The 21,095-nt window shown below is 40.3% G+C and overlaps 1 pseudogene; it reads right to left on the bottom strand.

Moving 5' to 3' along the window:
* The window catches only part of LOC123743870 (uncharacterized), a 119,399-nt pseudogene extending 99,074 nt beyond the window's left edge, over positions 1 to 20,325 (bottom strand).
* Positions 20,326 to 21,095: the final 770 nt, after the last annotated feature.

Raw genomic sequence — 21,095 nt, forward strand, 5'->3', positions numbered from 1 at the left:
TCAGATTTTAAAATAGCTTTTCGGTGAAAGCACATTTTGCAATATTCTGAGTACATAGCCCGGCCATCATGGCTAGCTAATTTGACATCCACCAAGTTTGGCCCGCACCAAACTCAGATTTACTATAAGAAAAATTGGATTACCTTTGCTGTTCTTTGTCAGAATGCACTCCCAGGACTTCTACTTCGCCAACAAATGTTGTTTTGGTTCGAAATAATCCATAGTTATATCCAAATAGCTCCGTTTTGTTCGTGCATTCAAGTCACTATCCGAAGGGTGACGCGCCGGCGCATTTCGTGACAAAAAATGTCAAAATATTCCATTACCGTACTTCGAAGCGTGTCAAACGCTGTTTAAAATCAATTTTTATGCTATTTTTCTCGTAAAATAGCGATAATATTCCAACCGGGCAACGTTGTATTCATTCAAACACTGAAAGAAAAACATGGAGTTGTCTATTGCACGCGCGCTCCAGTGTCATTGTTCTCAGCAGGACCACTCACAAAAACTCCTGCTGTTTTTCGCCCAGAGACTGGAGAGCTCTCATTCCACTTTCTGGCGCCTTCTGAGAGCCAATGAAGCCTTAGAAAATGTCACGTTACAGCAGAGATGCTGTATTTTTGATATAGATGCCCTAGAAGGAGAACAAATTGTCAGAAAGGGCACTTCCTGTATAGAATCTTCTCAGGTTTTGGCCTGCCATATGAGTTCTGTTATACTCACAGACACCATTCAAACAGTTTTAGAAACTTTAGAGTGTTTTCCATCCAAATCTACTAATTATATGCATATTCTCGTTTCTGGGCAGGAGTAGTAACCAGATTAAATCGGGTATGTTTTTTATCCGGGTGTGAAAAATGCCATTGGCTGTTGGCTAGGGGTTCCGCAGTCCTCAACAGGTTAACACGAAACATTTGTAAACTTCTTGCGACGTGATTTCCGTCTCGTTCAACTTTGGACGAAACATGCGTGGTAATTACACACACAAAACAAACGTTTATCCAGTCATGGTTGGTTTCATTGCAATCCTCTGGTTGTTACTAACACAACTATACTTAATGGTTCTTTTCCTGGGACGTATTGACCGAAACAGACTGATTTGAAGACAGCAATCAATGACCTCATTGCGCACCAATGGTTGGACCGGTCAATCGTTGATTGACTGTATTTTGGCCCAATGACCACTGATCATCTTGAAATCTAGCTTGGAAGATAGCCAATGAGCTAAGGTAAACGGCAATATGTAATGGTTATACGTTCGAAGACCAGCCTTTGTCGTAAACTCTGGCGTAAAAGAGGTTCATTCGCCATTGCAAATCCTACCTGACGGAGCCACGAATGTTACGCACAGCAGTACATAGTCAATAGCATTTTCAGCAAGTTTATATATTTAAATTATGACGAATAAATCAGGAAAAGCTAAAACAAAGTCTAGGTATACAGATTTAACCCAAATTATAGAGGAAATTGATAGAGAAAGTGAGACCAAATTGCTTGAGGAAGATTAATCTTTCAGCGAAGCTGGTATTGACTCATTTACATTACATTTACATTTAAGTCATTTAGCAGACGCTCTTATCCAGAGCGACTTACAAATTGGTGCATTCACCTTATGATATCCAGTGGAACAACCACTTTACAATAGTGCATCTAAATCTTTTAAGGGGGGGGTTAGAAGGATTACTTTATCCTATCCTAGGTATTCCTTAAAGAGGTGGGGTTTCAGGTGTCTCCGGAAGGTGGTGATTGACTCCGCTGTCCTGGCGTCGTGAGGGAGCTTGTTCCACCATTGGGGTGCCTGAGCAGCGAACAGTTTTGACTGGGCTGAGCGGGAACTGTGCTTCCTCAGAGGTAGGGGGGCCAGCAGGCCAGAGGTGGATGAACGCAGTGCCCTTGTTTGGGTGTAGGGCCTGATCAGAGCCTGAAGGTATGGAGGTGCCGTTCCCTTCACAGCTCCGTAGGCAATCACCATGGTCTTGTAGCGGATGCGAGCTTCAACTGGAAGCCAGTGGAGAGAGCGGAGGAGCGGGGTGACGTGACATGTGACTCCCAGGCGGAAGACATGTTTCTCCATGGAGAGGATGCCATGCTGGACTGGTAAGTTCTAATGCTAATGTCATTGTTTGAAATTAATAATATCAAATATTATTCATTTGAGATTTTTTTTTGATTTTCTTATTTTATTTGCAATATATAAAAATATCATCAGTAATGAAATGTGTAAAGTACACATTGGCTATACTGTGTGCGTGTGTGTGTGTGTGTTATATATATTTTTACTCTGTATAATACATATCTGTTTATTTTACGTGTTGATACAGGGCTCATACGTGAAAGTATTCTTACTGATTTTTGTCTTTCGTTCACAGTGGCAGTGATTCTGATTATGAGCCACCAATGTCTAGGTGTCCATCCCCCTCTGAAGCTGGTTCATCCTGCCGGACCCCTGCTGTCTCCGGCTCCACACCTACCCGGCCATCTAGAGGTGTGAAGTCAGTGACAAAGAAGTGGAGGTGGGGAAGAGAGAAACCTGCAGACAGAGGGCCAGAGGGTCATTGGCACTCTGTGTTAGAAGACGATGTGGAACCAATTCCACCAGTTTTTAGACCAAAAAGGCAGCCAGGACCTCAACTCCACATGACCGAAAAGTACAGCCCCCTTCAACTTTTTCAACTGTTTTTCACCTCGTCAGTTGTTGATTCCCTGGTGTCGAACACCAATAAGTATGGGGCTAAGAAGCAGGCAGGAAAGAAAGAGGCATGGAAGCCCATTTTCATGTCAGACCTTTTCTGCTACCTTTCAATGGTCATTTACATGGGGCTGCTGAAAATGAAAACTCTAAGGGACTACCGGAAAACGTCAGCTCTCTATCAACTGCCTTTCCCCATGACTGTCATGTCTTGTAAAAGGTTTCTGACTATCTCACGGGCGCTTCACATCAGTGACCCAGAAGTTGATGGGGAGAATGACAAGAAGAGAGGCACACCAAGGTTTGATAGGCTCTGCAAAATCAAACCTCTCTACCCCAACATTATTTAGACCTGCAAGACCTATTTTCAGCCTGCCCAGAACCTGTCCATCGATGAGAGGATGGTGGCCTCAAAGGCCAGAATCAGCCTCAAACAATACATGTGTAACAAACCAACCAAATGGGGTTACAAACAGTTTGTTTTGGCTTATTCTGTGTGTGCCTCCACTTGCAATGTTTTTGTTTATGAGGGGAAAAACAGTTTTGCTACCGGTAATGGACTGAGTTATGATTCCATTATGGAGTTATTGGATTTTCAACTGCTGGGGAAGGGCTACAAACTGTTTGTGGACAACTCCTACACAAGCCCTACCCTGTTTACAGAGCTGAGGAAGCGGGATGTGTGGGCTTGTGGCACCATTCGGACCAAAAGAGTGGGCTTTCCAAAAACAAAGGTGAACGACATGCCTAAGCGGGCTGAGCGGGGTACGATGCGATGGATTCGTGAAGATGGCCTGCTCTTTGTAAAGTGGATGGATACCAGAGAGGTGGTCATGTGCAGTACTATCCACAAGTCCTTCAGTGGCGTTCACGTCGTCAGGCGTGTGAAGGACGGTCGCGGGGCATGGACCACAAAAAATGTCCCCATTCCAGCTGCTGGGAAGGACTACAACAAGGGCATGGGAGGTGTGGACATGTCAGACGCACTGATAGGATACTACAATGTTGTCCACAAGACCATGAAATGGTACAAGACATTTTTCTATCATTTCATTGACATTGCTGTGGTGAATGCCTTCATCCTCCAGAAGGAAATGGCCAAGAGCTGTGGACAGCCCCCCATCTCACAGCTAGCCTTCAGGGAGCTGCTCATCCAGGAGCTTGCTAGCTACAGCAAGTCCACTGCAGCACCTTCTGTCCCCTCTACCTCTGTCCCTTCTGCTCCAACCAGTGGTGTTCACCTGCCCAGCTTCATCTCTGCAGGCATGAATGTGCCTCAGGGCAAAAAGGGCACAGGTGGGAGACGTCGTTGTGCCCGTTGTCACAGGAAATGCCCCATCACCTGCACCCCCTGTTCAGTAACCCTCTGCTTTACAGCAGAAAGAGACTGCTATGGGCCATGGCACCAGCAGCACAATATTGTGTAGAGGACTGAGGGTCTTCACAATATTGTAAATAGAAAATGTGTAAGTAGTTACCCTTGTTATTTTAGATTTGTAAATATTTTTTGTATTTTGTATTTTTTTATATATATATTTTTTTGGGGGGGGGGTGTATTAGAATAGCATTTATGTATTTTGTATATAGTTCTTTCCTTCAAAATGTATCACTGTACCAATTCGGCCACTTGGGTACATTTGGGTACATTTGTGTGGGACACCTGGGTGACTTCATGCTCAATGTCATGTAGCTTGCTCATTTTTGAAGTTATCTGTCTAAAACTTTGCTCGGCTATTGTTGCCATCTTATGTTCTTCATTCAAATCATCCCAGCACCCTATCTGTATGTTTGGCTGTTCTTGTTCATTTGAAAGATGATGCAGCAACAATAAAAAACAGAAAACGTATGTTTATTTCCTTGTATTTTCTTCTACCAGATCTATTGTGTTATATTCTCCTACATTCAATTCACATTTCCACAAAATTCAGAGTGTTACTTTTCAAATGATACCAAGAATATGCATATCCTTGCTTCTGGGCCTGAGCTACAGGCAGTTAGATTAGGGTATGTCTTCATGCAGAAATTGAGAAGAAGGGGGGCTACCCCGAAGAAGTTAATTAACCCCACATCAACGAGTCCTTGTGACCATAACACAGAGGGTACAGCTTCTAACTCCTCTTTCTGTTCCTAAGCTGAAAACAAATCATCCTGTCATTAATTGGGCCCCACGTCTAAGTGGACCCCAGGTTAAGTTCTCGCTTCTCCAATTCAGTTTTCATCTATACCTGTCTATAATTTAACTATGCTGGTCTCCACTCAGTAACTGTTATCTAACCATTCTGTGTCACTTCTATCTTCTCTCAATCCTGGCTTATTTTGAGATTATAACCTTCTGCTCTCTATCTTGCTCTCCTCCTGGCCCCCTCCTCTTCCTACTACTCCCAAACCATCAAAGTCTCAGCATAGGGTGGGGGAGCCCTTCTCCGTCTGCCTTTCCTACTATCTGTCTGACGCTCTTTCTCTCTGTTCTTTCTTACGTATCTTTTCTTTCCCATAACAGTCAGTGTCAAATATGGTTTCTGTTTCCAAATATTGACTAACTGTCTCACTGTCTCCCTGTTTACATTCGTGGACCTTGGAAAAATCAACATGTCTATGGTAGTAATCTCTAAGATTATTACATAGTTGATTAAGTTCATCTCGATACTATCAATGATCCTGGATCAGCACAGATGCCATATATCCCTGTCAACTTTCTACTATTTAAATAAAACTAAAATGAATGCTAAACATAGCATATGTTTTATCTGTACTAATGAAATCTCTCCTTCGGGAGTCCACTGTATTTTATCTAACAATAAGATGGGTTAATCTTAAATCAGTCCCATCAATAATTTAATATATGTTGCATAGTGTGGGATTCATTATCTACAGTAATTTGCCATACCTAAGAACCGTAATATATTTATTTTCATAATGAATTTTAACGCTTATAAAATCACTGTTCTTTCAATCTTTATCTATTTTCTTGTCCTGTTGGCTTAGAATATGTCTTAAATACTTAACATAAGTCTACCATTATTAAAACTTATTATTTCTAACCTTATTCAACAACAAAATATAATAATACTAGTATATCAATTTCACAGCCTTGTAGTGATACATTTCTCACGAAAATATCATCTACATACAACAACAGCTAACTACCTAAGGGAAAATAAAACTTAGCTAGGTTACTAAACATTCCTTAAGCCAAAATAGTGGGAGTGTCAAAATAACCTTATACCAATTTCTTATAAACCTATCTTCGCCCCATTTTTAACACTTAATTCTCCATGAGAGTAATGTATATAAAAAACTACTACTGGTCAAAAGATAAGACAACATTTCAAATAACATAATCAAATTAAAATCACTACCCTGAAAAACTCCCCAAAGAAAAATGATTGTACCCTTATGGTCATAGGAAAATAGACTTAAGGAAGCATATCCTTAGTCAAAGGCAATGCTCTTTCTTTCTTCTCATTGGTTCAAATTACAAATATGTCTAAGAACTTTAAACTCCATCATAATTATCAATGACACAAATTACCTTAAAATCAGTATTATAAATGACCTTAAATTCATTATCCAAATGGCTTTCCAATGAGGCTGATCAAACCACAATGGAAAGTCATGATAGAGGTCATAGGTCATACAAACCCTTCAAAGAAGTGTTTCTTACTATATTAGACAAATTAAAGAAAAACCGTCAAACATTTCCTACATGTTGTATCCCAGGTTCCTAGAACAGTCCTTTATCAAAAGAATTCACATGTTTAATTAAAACTCAGGAAATAAAAACTTCTAAAATGCCATGTGCGTGCCCCTTTAAGATACCTTGGCACTTAAGACAAATGGAAATCTCACCAAACCCAAAGGAAATAGAACACACAAATCAAAACACAGTATTTTGAAAGCACCAACAAATAGTAATACACTATTTGTGTGTGTGGGTATTTGCAAACCCTAAGGTAAAAACAAACAAAAACTTGCCAGGCCTTTTCAATTTGGTAGTTTATGGCCTCCATCTCACTCACTCTCCCCAAGATTATAGCCCCAGGAAACATTCCAAAGAGAGACAATGAAACCCCCATTTTCCCAGAAAAAAAAACACAAACACTTCGTCAGCATTCATTATACTACACCGATTCAGAAACCCAAAAGTTAACTACAAACAAAACCTAATAATAATGATAATTCCACTGTACTCCCTCAAATCATTCGTTTTAAACTTCCTCAATGTTTATATGTACTTAATTGAACATGCGCTACCGTTAGATACAATTATCCTGGTATCATTCCTCGACCCATGTCCAACAAATATGTAATAGCTTTTTCTCCTTAGATTGTTCCTGTTACCCCACTAAATGCAACACATTTTGTTTTCTGTCACAAATGTAGTACATTTCTCAGCGTAAGGAATCAGTGATATTTATCCCAGGCTTTTAATAGAAATGTAGGCGTGTTCTCCTATGCCTCCTTAATAAACATACATGCTTTAGATGACTTCCATCCTTTCCGGAAGAAAGAATCCTGTTGTTTAACAAATCTAAAACCTTTAAAAAGTTGGTGCTGTCTCATCTCCATATCTCTCTACTCTCGCTCTTGCTGTCTCTGTCTATCTTGCTCTCTCTGTCTCTCTCTGGAATTTAGGAATAATTACTATTGTGACTTTTGATAAGTTATTAGGTCTCACACGTGAGCGAATTATCGTTTTTGTGACTCTCGACTGATTAATATATCTATCTCTACTTTTAATAGTCTCAGACTACTTCCCATATACAATAGACTATTTAGGTCTCACACGTATACGAGTTACCGCTTCTTATGACTTTTGACTGGTTAATAAACCTCTCTCACACGCACATAATTTTTCCCCTGCTGATATCCTTCTTGAAACTTTCTCTCTCTCTTTCTATGCATCTGTTTAATCATAGACTCTAACACAACACATTTCAGATGATACACACCACGAAACGATTCAATCAGAACACATTTCAGATGACACACACCATGAAACGATTCAATCAGAACACATTTTCGGATGATACACACCATGAAACGATTCAGTCAGAACACATTTTCGGATGATACTCCCCCTGAAATGATTTAATCTTGTCTATATCGAGACGCCCAACAAAACCATACTTCTTTCTCCTTCACTCCTTCTACTCTCTTACGGGCCTCAGACAGCCACACCCTAGTGGTGTCTAGCCCCTCTACTCGCTACTTCCCTATACTATCTCCGCATGCCTTATGCATTTGCTTTACAATTAGTTCTAGCTTTTCTACATCTAGACGTCCATCAAATTCGTACTTCTTTCTCCATTTTGGGCCCAAATAAATGTTCCTTTTATCCATATATCTCTCATCTCCGGTTAATTCCAGGACCTCCTTTGAGAATTTACCACCCATGTTATTCAATTACTTTCCTTGTTATTATGCTTATTCTCACCATCTATTATGCTTATTCTCACCTAATGCTGGCTCCTTGTACTTGCCCATTTTACACAGTAAAAAAAAAAGCCTGACACCATTACATATTATTTCTTAACAACTGTACTTACCCTCATGCATCAAAAACACACAATTTCCAAATATGATGGTGTCATAATCGCATGCAGCACAGTAATACATCCCCACATCTGCCGGTCTGGCATCCGCAATGGTTAGCACAAAACTAGTTCCACTCTTCTCTGCAACTAACTCAGGGTTGATAAACACTCCAACGTTCTATGGGGAGTTTAAGTGAGAGTAGAAGGGTTGCATCAACAAAGGAGCTGGTCCCACTCTCAGCTTGAACCAGTTGAAGTAGTTATTTTTGTCTCCTAAGATGAGGCATTCCAAATCCACTGTGTCTCCAACGATAAAGGTCTTTAATATATGTGACCCTTTCAGGCAACTATGCGTATGCCGTGGGTCACTACTTCACAGGAGAGCCATTTGAATGTAAAAAAAAATTATATCAAGATTAGTTTTTTCAAACATGTGAACAATCATGTGCCTTATTAACAAAGTTTAATATCAAGTTAACCTGTTAGGGCTAGGGGGCAGTACTGACACGGCTGGATAAAAAAACGTACCCGATTTAATCTGGTTACTACTCCTGCCCAGTAACTAGAATATGCATATAATTATTGGCTTTGGATAGAAAACACCCTAAAGTTTCTAAAACTGTTTGAATGGTGTCTGTGAGTATAACAGAACTCATATGGCAGGCAAAAACCTGAGAAGATTTCATGCAGGAAGTGGCCTGTCTGACAAGGTGTCGTTCTTCTTGTCTCTGTTTATTGAAGAGTGAGGATCTTAGCTGTCCCGTGACACTTCCTACGGCTGCCATAGGTTCTCAGAAGGCGGCAAAACGATGAATCGTGGCTTTGCAGGCTCTGGCTGAAACAAAGTAGTGCGTTTGGGTAGTGGCTGGTTACAGTACTGTGAGACTCAGGCTCGTGCCCGCGTCGACCGAAAGCTTTGTTTTCTTTCCTCTGTTTAGCTAAATGGACATTCCCGGTCGGAATATTATCGCTTTTTTACCAGAAAAATGGCATAAAAATGGATTTTAAACAGCGGTTGACATGCTTCGAAGTACGGTAATGGAATATTTAGATTTTTTTTGTCACGAATTGCGCCATGCGTGCGACCCTGATTTATCATTTTGGATAGTGTCTGGGACGCACGAACAAAACGCCGCTATTCGGATATAACGATGGATTATTTTGGACCAAACCAACATTTGTTATTGAAGTAGCAGTCCTGGGAGTGCATTCTGACGAGGACAACAAAAGGTAATCAAACTTTTATAATAGTAAATCTGATATTGGCGAGTGCTAAACTTGCCGGGTGTCTAAATAGCTAGCCCGTGATGGCTGGTCTATGTACTTAGAATATTGCAAAATGTGCTTTCACCAAAAAGCTATTTTAAAATCGGACATATCGAGTGCATAGAGGAGTTCTGTATCTATAATTCTTAAAATAATTGTTATGCTTTTTGTGAACGTTTATCGTGAGTAATTTAGTAAATTGTTAGCGAATTCCCCGGAAGTTTGCGGGGAATTTGCTAGTTCTGAACGTCACATGCTAATGTAAAAAGCTGTTTTTTGATATAAATATGAACTTGATTGAACAAAACATGCATGTATTGTATAACATAATGTCCTAGGGTTGTCATCTGATGAAGATCATCAAAGATTAGTGCTGCATTTATCTGTCTTCTGGGTTTTTGTGACATTATATGCTAGCTTGAAAAATGGCTGTCTGATTATTTCTGGCTTGGTACTCTGCTGACATAATCTAATGTTTTGCTTTCATTGTAAAGCCTTTTTGAAATCGGACAGTGTGGTTAGATTAACGAGAGTCTTGTCTTTAAATAGCTGTAAAATAGTCATATGTTTGAGAAATTGAAGTAATAGCATTTCAAAGGTTTTGAAAATCGCGCCACAGGATTCAACTGGCTGTTACGTAGGTGGGACGAATTCGTCCCGCCTGCCCCAGAGAGGTTAAAGTGTCCTTTAGCCAGCTAATGTTAGCTAACTAATGTTAATGTTACATGTACGATCTTATTATTCGTATCTCAGAGCCATTGCTTAGCTATTTATAGCCTAATGTTAGCTAGCTAACATTGAACCTGGTTGGTTAGCTACCTGCAGATTCATGCAGGGTAGTAATGTCATAAATTGGGATTATGGTTCATTGTTTGCCTAGCTAGCTAGATAAATATCTTAACAAAATAATCTGCTATGCAAGTAACCATTTCAGGTGCGTTCGTAAATTCTGTCTGGCCATATACTCCGATGAGCACTCTTGTCTGAGTGTGCCAGACTACAGAATAACTGATGAATTTACGAATGCTCAACACCCATTGAATATGGCCGGTGTAAGTAAAAGTTGACAAAAAAGCATAATTCAATTGTTGCCAGCAGCACTGTTACAGTCACCAATGCGCTGGATAACATGAAAACAGCCTAACCAGCTCTACTAGGGCGAGGAAAATGGTCAGTGAGGTGTTCTCTCATTTGTGTCTGGAAGTAGCTAAAAAGCTAGCCAATGTTAGCCAGTTAGCTTGGGTGCTTGAATACCATTGTGAGGTCAGAACGTTCGGAGCAACCCTACTCATCGGCCAGAGCGTCCAGTGTGTGCTCTGAACGCTCCAAGAGCGAAACGCTCTGAATTTACAAACTGACAATCTGACAGCACAGTTGCAGTCAACAATGCCCTGGATAACATAACCAGCTCTGGTAGGGTGAGTAATGTTCAGTGAGCTTTTCTCTTATTTGTGTCTGGAAGTAGCTAGCAAGTTAGCCCGGGTGCTTGACTGCTGTTTTTAGTACAGAATGCTCGGATCAACCCTTAACCTGTTAGGGCTAGGGGGCAGCATTGACACGGCTGGATAAAAAACACCCTAAAGTTTCTAAAACTGTTTGAATGGTGTCTGTGAGTATAACAGAACTCATATGGCAGGCAAAAACCTGAGAAGATTTCATGCAGGAAGTGGCCTGTCTGACAAGGTGTCGTTCTTCTTGTCTCTGTTTATTGAAGAGTGAGGATCTTAGCTGTCCCGTGACACTTCCTACGGCTGCCATAGGTTCTCAGAAGGCGGCAAAACGATGAATCGTGGCTTTGCAGGCTCTGGCTGAAACAAAGTAGTGCGTTTGGGTAGTGGCTGGTTACAGTACTGTGAGACTCAGGCTCGCGCCCCGCGTCGACCGAAAGCTTTGTTTTCTTTCCTCTGTTTAGCTAAATGGACATTCCCGGTCGGAATATTATCGCTTTTTACCAGAAAAATGGCATAAAAATGGATTTTAAACAGCGGTTGACATGCTTCGAAAGTACGGTAATGGAATATTTAGATTTTTTTGTCACGAATTGCGCCTGCGTATGCGACCCTGATTTATCATTTTGGATAGTGTCTGGGACGCACGAACAAAACGCCGCTATTCGGATATAACGATGGATTATTTTGGACCAAACCAACATTTGTTATTGAAGTAGCAGTCCTGGGAGTGCATTCTGACGAGGACAACAAAAGGTAATCAAACTTTTATAATAGTAAATCTGATATTGGCGAGTGCTAAACTTGCCGGGTGTCTAAATAGCTAGCCCGTGATGGCTGGTCTATGTACTTAGAATATTGCAAAATGTGCTTTCACCAAAAAGCTATTTTAAAATCGGACATATCGAGTGCATAGAGGAGTTCTGTATCTATAATTCTTAAAATAATTGTTATGCTTTTTGTGAACGTTTATCGTGAGTAATTTAGTAAATTGTTAGCGAATTCCCCGGAAGTTTGCGGGGAATTTGCTAGTTCTGAACGTCACATGCTAATGTAAAAAGCTGTTTTTTGATATAAATATGAACTTGATTGAACAAAACATGCATGTATTGTATAACATAATGTCCTAGGGTTGTCATCTGATGAAGATCATCAAAGATTAGTGCTGCATTTATCTGTCTTCTGGGTTTTTGTGACATTATATGCTAGCTTGAAAAATGGCTGTCTGATTATTTCTGGCTTGGTACTCTGCTGACATAATCTAATGTTTTGCTTTCATTGTAAAGCCTTTTTGAAATCGGACAGTGTGGTTAGATTAACGAGAGTCTTGTCTTTAAATAGCTGTAAAATAGTCATATGTTTGAGAAATTGAAGTAATAGCATTTCAAAGGTTTTGAAAATCGCGCCACAGGATTCAACTGGCTGTTACGTAGGTGGGACGAATTCGTCCCGCCTGCCCCAGAGAGGTTAAAGTGTCCTTTAGCCAGCTAATGTTAGCTAACTAATGTTAATGTTACATGTACGATCTTATTATTCGTATCTCAGAGCCATTGCTTAGCTATTTATAGCCTAATGTTAGCTAGCTAACATTGAACCTGGTTGGTTAGCTACCTGCAGATTCATGCAGGGTAGTAATGTCATAAATTGGGATTATGGTTCATTGTTTGCCTAGCTAGCTAGATAAATATCTTAACAAAATAATCTGCTATGCAAGTAACCATTTCAGGTGCGTTCGTAAATTCTGTCTGGCCATATACTCCGATGAGCACTCTTGTCTGAGTGTGCCAGACTACAGAATAACTGATGAATTTACGAATGCTCAACACCCATTGAATATGGCCGGTGTAAGTAAAAGTTGACAAAAAAGCATAATTCAATTGTTGCCAGCAGCACTGTTACAGTCACCAATGCGCTGGATAACATGAAAACAGCCTAACCAGCTCTACTAGGGCGAGGAAAATGGTCAGTGAGGTGTTCTCTCATTTGTGTCTGGAAGTAGCTAAAAAGCTAGCCAATGTTAGCCAGTTAGCTTGGGTGCTTGAATACCATTGTGAGGTCAGAACGTTCGAGCAACCCTACTCATCGGCCAGAGCGTCCAGTGTGTGCTCTGAACGCTCCAAGAGCGAAACGCTCTGAATTTACAAACTGACAATCTGACAGCACAGTTGCAGTCAACAATGCCCTGGATAACATAACCAGCTCTGGTAGGGTGAGTAATGTTCAGTGAGCTTTTCTCTTATTTGTGTCTGGAAGTAGCTAGCAAGTTAGCCCGGGTGCTTGACTGCTGTTTTTAGTACAGAATGCTCGGATCAACCCTTAACCTGTTAGGGCTAGGGGGCAGCATTGACACGGCTGGATAAAAAACATACCCGATTTAATCTGGTTACCACTCCTACTCAGTAACTAGAATATGCATATACTTATTACATATGGATAGAAAACACCCTAAATTTTCTAAAACTGTTTGAATGGTGTCTGTGAGTATAACAGAACTCAAATGGCAGGTCAAAACCTGAGAGATTCCTTTACAGGAAGTGGCCTGTCTGACCATTTCTGGAACTTCTTTGCCATCTCTATCATTTACTAAGGATCTCTGCTCTAACGTGACACTTCCCACGTCTTCCATAGGCTCTCATAGCCCGGGAAAAAAGAGAATGTCGTCATTCCAGCCCCAGGCTGAAACACATTATCGCCTTTCTCAAGTGGCCCATCAAGAGACACTAGCTTATGCGCGTGACCCCGACCGCCCCCGCCTTTGGGATTTTTTCCTCTGTTTGCCGAAAAGGAGATTCCCTGTCGGAATATTATCGCTTTTCTACGAGAAAAATGACGTAAAAATTGATTTTAAACAGCGGTTGACATGCTTCGACGTACGGCAATGGAATACTTTGAATTTTATTGTCAGGAATTGCGCCAAGCGCGCGACACTTCTTTACTATTTCGGATAGTGTCTGGAACGCACGAACAAAACGCCGCTATTCGGATATAACGATGGATTATTTTGGACCAAACCAACATTTGTTATTGAAGTAGACGTCCTGGGTGTGCATTCTGACGAAGACAACAAAAGGTAATGACATTTTTATAATAGTAAATATGATTATGGTGAGTGCTAAACTTGCCGGGTGTCTAAATAGCGAGCCCGTGATGCCTGGGCTATGTACTTAGAATATTGCAAAATGTGCTTTCACCAAAAAGCTATTTTAAAATCGGACATATCGAGTGCATAGAGGAGGTCTGTATCTATAATTCTTAAAATAATTGTTATGCTTTTTGTGAATGTTTATCGTGAGTAATTTAGTAAAATTTTAGCGAATTCCCCGTAAGTTTGCGGGGGTATGCTAGTTCTGAACGTCACATGCTAATGTAAAAAGCTGGTTTTTGATATAAATATGAACTTGATTGAACAAAACATGCATGTATTGTATAACATAATGTCCTAGGGTTGTCATCTGATGAAGATCATCAAAGGTGAGTGCTGCATTTAGCTGTCTTCTGGGTTTTGGTGACATTATATGCTGGCTTGAAAAATGGGTGTCTGATTATTTCTGGCTTGGTACTCTGCTGACATAATCTAATGTTTTGCTTTCGTTGTAAAGCCTTTTTGAAATCGGACAGTGTGGTTAGATTAACGAGAGTCTTATCTTTAAATGGCTGTAAAATAGTCATATGTTTGAGAAATTGAAGTAATAGGATTTTGAAGATTTTGAAAATCGCGCCACAGGCTGGCAGTGGCTGTTACGTAGGTGGGACGAATTCGTCCCGCCGGTCCCATAGAGGTTAAATGAGGACCCCTTCGAGATAAAATCCCGTTAACGGGATTGGTTGGACAACAACAAGTGAGATAGCACGGCGCGAAATTAAAAAATAATAATCTCAAAATTAAAATTCAAGTATTATATGGCATTTTAAAGATACTCTACTCGTTAACCTCTTACATCTAGACGTTCCGCTTGCGGAACACCTGCTCCAATATCCAATGATAGGAATTACAAATTCCTCAAATATACAAAAACTTCCATTTTTCAAACATATGACTATTTTACACCATTTTAAAGACAAGACTCTCCTTTATCTAACCACACTGTCCGATTTCAAAAAGGCTTTACAGCGAAAGCAAAACATTAGATTATGTCAGCAGAGTACCCAGCCAGAAATAATCAGACACCCATTTTTCAAGCTAGCATATAATGTCACAAAAAACAAAACCACAGCTAAATGCAGCACTAACCTTTGATGATCTTCCGGTGAATTTACTAAATTACTCACGATAAACGTTCACAAAAAACATAACAATTATTTTAAGAATTATAGATACAGAACTCCTCTATGCACTCGCTATGTCCGATTTAAAAATAGCTTTTCGGTGAAAGCACATTTTGCAATATTCTAAGTAGATAGCCCGGCATCACAGGGCTAGCTATTTTGACACCCACCAAGTTTGGTACTCACCAAACTCAGATTTACTATAAGAAAAATTGGATTACCTTTGCTGTTTTTCGTCAGAATGCACTCCCAGGACTTCTACTTCATCACCCAATGTTGTTTTGGTTCCAAATAATCCATAGTTATATCCAAATAGCAGCGTTTTGTTGTGCGTTCAAGACACTATCCGAAGGGTAACGAAGGGTGACACGCCCGGCGCGTATCGTGACAAAAAAATTCGAAATATTCCATTACCGTACTTCAAAGCATGTCAAACGCTGTTTAAAATCAATTTTTATGCAATTTTTCTCGTAAAATAGTGATAGTATTCCGACAGGGAGACGTCTTTTTCGTTCAAAGACTGAAAATGTAAACATGGAGTCATCTCGTGCACGCGCGCCCCCGTCTCATTGTTCTCAGATCGACCACTATCCAAATGCGCTACTGTTTTTCAGCCAGAGACAGCAGAGTCATCATTCAACGTTCTGGCGCCTTCTGAGAGCCTATGGGAGCATTAGAAAGTGTCACGTTACAGCAGAGATCCTTTGTTTTGGATAGAGATGACAAAGAAGGCCAAGAAATGGTCAGACAGGGTACTTCCTGTACAGAATATTCTCAGGTTTTGGCCTGCCATTTGAGTTCTGTTATACTCACAGACACCATTCAAACAGTTTTAGAAACTTTGGAGTGTTTTCTATCCAAAGCTACTAATTATATGCATATTTTAGTTTCTGGGCAGGAGTAATAACCAGATTAAATCGGGTACGTTTTTTATCCGGCCGTGAAAATACTGCCCCCTATCCATAACAAGTTAATCCAATCACATTGTCCGATTTCAAAAAGGCTTTACGGTGAAAGCAAAACATTCGATTATTTTAGGATAGCACATTAACCTCTATGGGCTAGGCGGGACGTAATCGTCCCACCTACGTAACAGCCAGTGTAATCCAGTGGCGCAATTTTCAAATACCTTAAAAATCCTATTACTTAAATTTCTCAAACATATGACTATTTTACAGCTATTTAAAGACAAGACTCTCGTTTATCTAACCACACTGTCCGATTTCAAAAAGGCTTTACAATGAAAGCAAAACATTAGATTATGTCAGGAGAGTGCCCAGCCAGAAATAATCAGACACCCATTTTTCAAGCTAGCATATAATGTCACCAAAAACCCAAACCACAGCTAAATGCAGCACTAACCTTTTATGATCTTCATCAGATGACACACCTAGGACATTATATTATACAATACATGCATGTCTGTTCAATCAAGTTCATATTTATATCAAAAACCAGCTTTTTACATTAGCATGTGACGTTCAGAAAAAGCATACCCCCCGCAAACTTCCGGGGAATTTACTAACAGTTTGCTAAATTACTCACGATAAACGTTCACAAAAAGCATAACAATTATTTTAAGAATTATAGATACATTACTCCTCTATGCACTCGATATGTCCGATTTTAAAATAGCTTTTCGGATGAAGCACATTTTGCAATATTCTAAGTACATAGCCCGGCATCACAGGGCTAGCTATTTAGACACCCACGCAGTTCAGCCTTCACCAAAATCACATTTCCTATAAGAAAAATGTTCTTACCTTTCTTGTTCTTCGTCAGAATGCAGTCCCAGGACTTCTTCTTCAATAACAAATGTAGGTTTGGTCCCAAATAATCCATCTTTATATCCAAATAGCGTTGTTTTGTTCGTGCGTTCTAGACACTATCAGAATGGTAATCCACGGTCACGAGCATAGCGCATGGCGTGACAAAAAATGTCTAAATATTCCATTACCGTACTTCGAAGCATGTCAACCGCTGTTTAAAACCAATTTTTATGCAATTTATCTCGTAGAAAAGCGATAATATTCCGACCGGGAATCTGCAATAAGCTAAACAGCCTAATGAATATACTCCACGGGGGCTAATCGCGCACGCGCCTCATTCCATTGTCACCTAATGGGACACTTGAATAAGGCGATAATCTGTTTCAGCCTGAGGCTGCCTCGTCAACCTTCATGATTTTCCCGCGTCCTGAGAGCCTATTGGAGCCCTGGGAATTGTCACGTTACAGCTAAGATCCTTACTTTTCAATAAACAGATGCAAGACGCACGACTCCTTGTCAGACAGGCCACTTCCTGCATGAAACCTTGTCAGGTTTTTGCCTGCCATAGGAGTTCTGTTATACTCAAAGACACCATTCAAACAGTTTTAGAAACTTTAGGGTGTTTTCTATCCAAACCTGAACAATAATATGCATATTCTAGCTTCTGAGTTGGTGTAGGAGGCAGTTCAAAATGGGCACATATTTTTTCCAAAATTCTCAATACTGCCCCCTAGCCCAAACAGGTTAAAGACAAGACTCTCGTTAATCTAACCACACTGTCCGATTTCAAAAAGGCTTTACAACGAAAGCAAAACATTAGATTATGTCAGCAGAGTACCCAGCCAGAAATAATCAGACACCCATTTTTCAAGCTAGCATATAATGTCACAAAACCCCAGAAGACAGCTAAATGCAGCACGAACCTTTGATGATCTTCATCAGATGACAACCCTAGGACATTATGTTATACAATACATGCATGTTTTGTTCAATCAAGTTCATATTTATATCAAAAAACAGCTTTTTACATTAGCATGTGACGTTCAGAACTAGCATACCCCCCGCAAACTTCCGGGGAATTTACTAACAATTTACTAAATTACTCACGATAAACGTTCACAAAAAGCATAACAATTATTTTAAGAATTATAGATACAGAACTCCTCTATGCACTCGATATGTCCGATTTTAAAATAGCTTTTTGGTGAAAGCACATTTTGCAATATTCTAAGTACATAGCCCAACCATCACGGGCTAGCTATTTAGACACCCGGCAAGTTTAGCCTTCACCAAAATCAGATTTACTATTACAAAAGTTTGATTACCTTTTGTTGTCTTCGTCAGAATGCACTCCCAGGACTTCTATTTCAATAACAAATGTTGGTTTGGTCCAAAATAATCCATCGTTATATCCGAATAGCGGCGTTTTGTTCGTGCGTTCCTGAAACTATCCGAAATGGTAAATCAGGGTCTCGGGCATGGCGCATTTCGTGACAAAAATATTCTAAATATTCCATTACCGTACTTCGAAGCATGTCAACCGCTGTTTAAAATGAATTTTTATGCAATTTATCTCGTAAAAAAGCGATAATATTCCGACCGGGAATCTCCTTTTCGGCAAACAGAGGAAAAAACACAAAGACGGGGTCGGCCAGTGCACGCGCCTAAGCCCACAGTCCCTTGATCGGCCACTTGAGAAAGGCGATAATGTGTTTCAGCCTGGGACGACATTCAGGTTTTTCCCGGGCTCTGAGAGCCTATTGGAGCCGTGGGAAGTGTCACGTTACCGCAGAGATCCTTTGTAATGGAATGAGATGTCAAAGAAAGACAATAAATGGTCAGACAGGCCACTTCCTGTAAAGGAATCTCTCAGGTTTTGACCTGCCATTTGAGTTCTGTTATACTCACAGACACCATTCAAACAGTTTTAGAAACTTTGGAGTGTTTTCTATCCAAAGCCAATAATTATATGCATATTCTAGTTACTGGGCAGGAGTAGTAACCAGATTAAATCGGGTACGTTTTTTATCCAGCCGTGTCAATACTGCCCCCTAGCCCTAACAGGTTAACAAAAAAAATGCCATTTTCCAAGCACGGATAGCCGTCACAAAACCAGATATACAGCTAAAATTAAGCAGTAACCTTTGACAATCTTCATCAGATGACACTCCTAGGACATCATGTTAGACAATACATGCATTTTTTGTTCGATCAAGTTCATATTTATATCCAAAAACCCAATTTCTACATTGGCGCGTGACATTCAGAAAATGTTTTCTCCCCATAACTGACGGTGAATAGGCACATTTCATTTACAGAAGAACTCATAAACGTTGACAAAATGTATAACAATTATTTAAAGAATTAGAGATAATCTACTCCTTTATGCAACCACTTTGTCAGATTTCAAAATAACTTTACGGAAAAAGCACATTGTTCAATATTCTGAGTACAGAATTTAGCCTTCAATGCTAAGCTATACAGTTAGCCTACAACCACGGCGTCGACAAATCTCTAAAAATATGTTCAAAATATTTTCTTACCTTTGCTGATCTTCGGCGGAATGCACTCGGAAGGGGTCCCACTTCCACAAGAAATGTTCATTTGTTCTGCAAAGTCCATCATTTATGTCCAAATACGTCCGTTTTGTTGACCCATCCAGAACACTTTACAATGCCATGTGGCGTGGACGCAAATCCATAGACGAAATGTTCAAAAGTTCCATTACCGTTTGTAGAAACATGTCAAACGATGTTTACAATCAATCCTTTAGGGTAATTTTTTACGTAAAATTGCGATAATTTTACAACCGGGCAATAGGTATTCATCCCAGAAGAAAAATTACAAACAACGAAGTCACGTGCATGCGCGTCATAAGACACCTGTCCTCAGACTGGCCAGTGATTGACTGAGCCACAATTTTCTGCCCGGTAACAGGTGACGGATGAAACCAGTTCCTAAAGATTGTTGACAGCCAATGGAAGAGTTAGGAGGTGCAACGTAAATCCTATGTTGTTGGCATGTGGACTAATATGTTGTTGAGTTGTGTTCTTACACTGGTACAGTCATGCCCTATGAGAGATGTATGACTGCGCATGTGCGTAAATAAATAAAGTGCATTTTCCCCCGTTCTGGTTAAAACACCAATGATGAACATGTGTGTTTATTCCTCCGTTAAGTAAACCGGTATTCCTGTCCTGAAGATGTCAGCACCAACAGGTTATGGGCCCAGGAGGGAACATGGAAGCCGATGGAATAGATTATATTTCGACGGAGATGAAAAAAAACTACGAGTTATGGGAGACAAAGTTTTTGGGGCACTTGCGTTTGCTTGGGCTAAAGGCCGCCATGTTGAGCGTGGATGAAGATGAAGAAGACGGAGAGAAAAATGAAGAAGCCTACGCCGAATTGATACAGGTTTTGGATGATAAAAGTCTTTCCCTGATAATGAGAGAAGCAGCAGATGATGGGAGAAAAGCGTTGAAGATATTGAGGGAACATTATGCAGGTAAAGGGAAGCCACGTGTGATTAGCCTCTACACTGAACTAACTTCTCTTCAGAAAGCCACTGACGAAAGTGTTACGGACTATATCATTCGTGCTGAGATGGCTATTACAGCACTGAGAAATGCTGAAGAGACTTTAAGTGATGGGCTGTTGATTGCAATGATTCTGAAAGGTTTGCCCGAATCATTTAAGCCGTTTGCCATCCACATAATGCAGAGTGACGAGCCGACAAGTTTTGGCAAGTTCAAAACCAAGTTGAGGAGCTATGAAAGCACCGAGAAGTTTAGCGCCATTTCCACTGACGACAACGTGATGAAGGCAAGTAACATTAAAGTTAGCTGGCCAAGAGGGAGAGATAAAGGGACCGAGATAACCTGCTTCAACTGTGGCCAGAAAGGGCACAAGGCCCGGGAATGTACCGTTACTGGAGAGCGCAAAGAACAGAGACAGTGGTGTAGTTTTTGCAAGAGCTCCACTCATACTGATGCAAATTGCAGACGAAAAAGAAGAGACAATGTGAAACAAGCAACAGATGCTGAAAGCCACACATTTGCATTCAGAATAAGTGACTGTCAGGTTAGTGGACTGAAACAGAAAGGGCTGATGGTTGATA

The sequence above is a fragment of the Salmo salar genome, chromosome ssa07 (assembly GCF_905237065.1).
Source record: "Salmo salar chromosome ssa07, Ssal_v3.1, whole genome shotgun sequence".
NCBI classification, from domain to species: domain Eukaryota; kingdom Metazoa; phylum Chordata; class Actinopteri; order Salmoniformes; family Salmonidae; genus Salmo; species Salmo salar.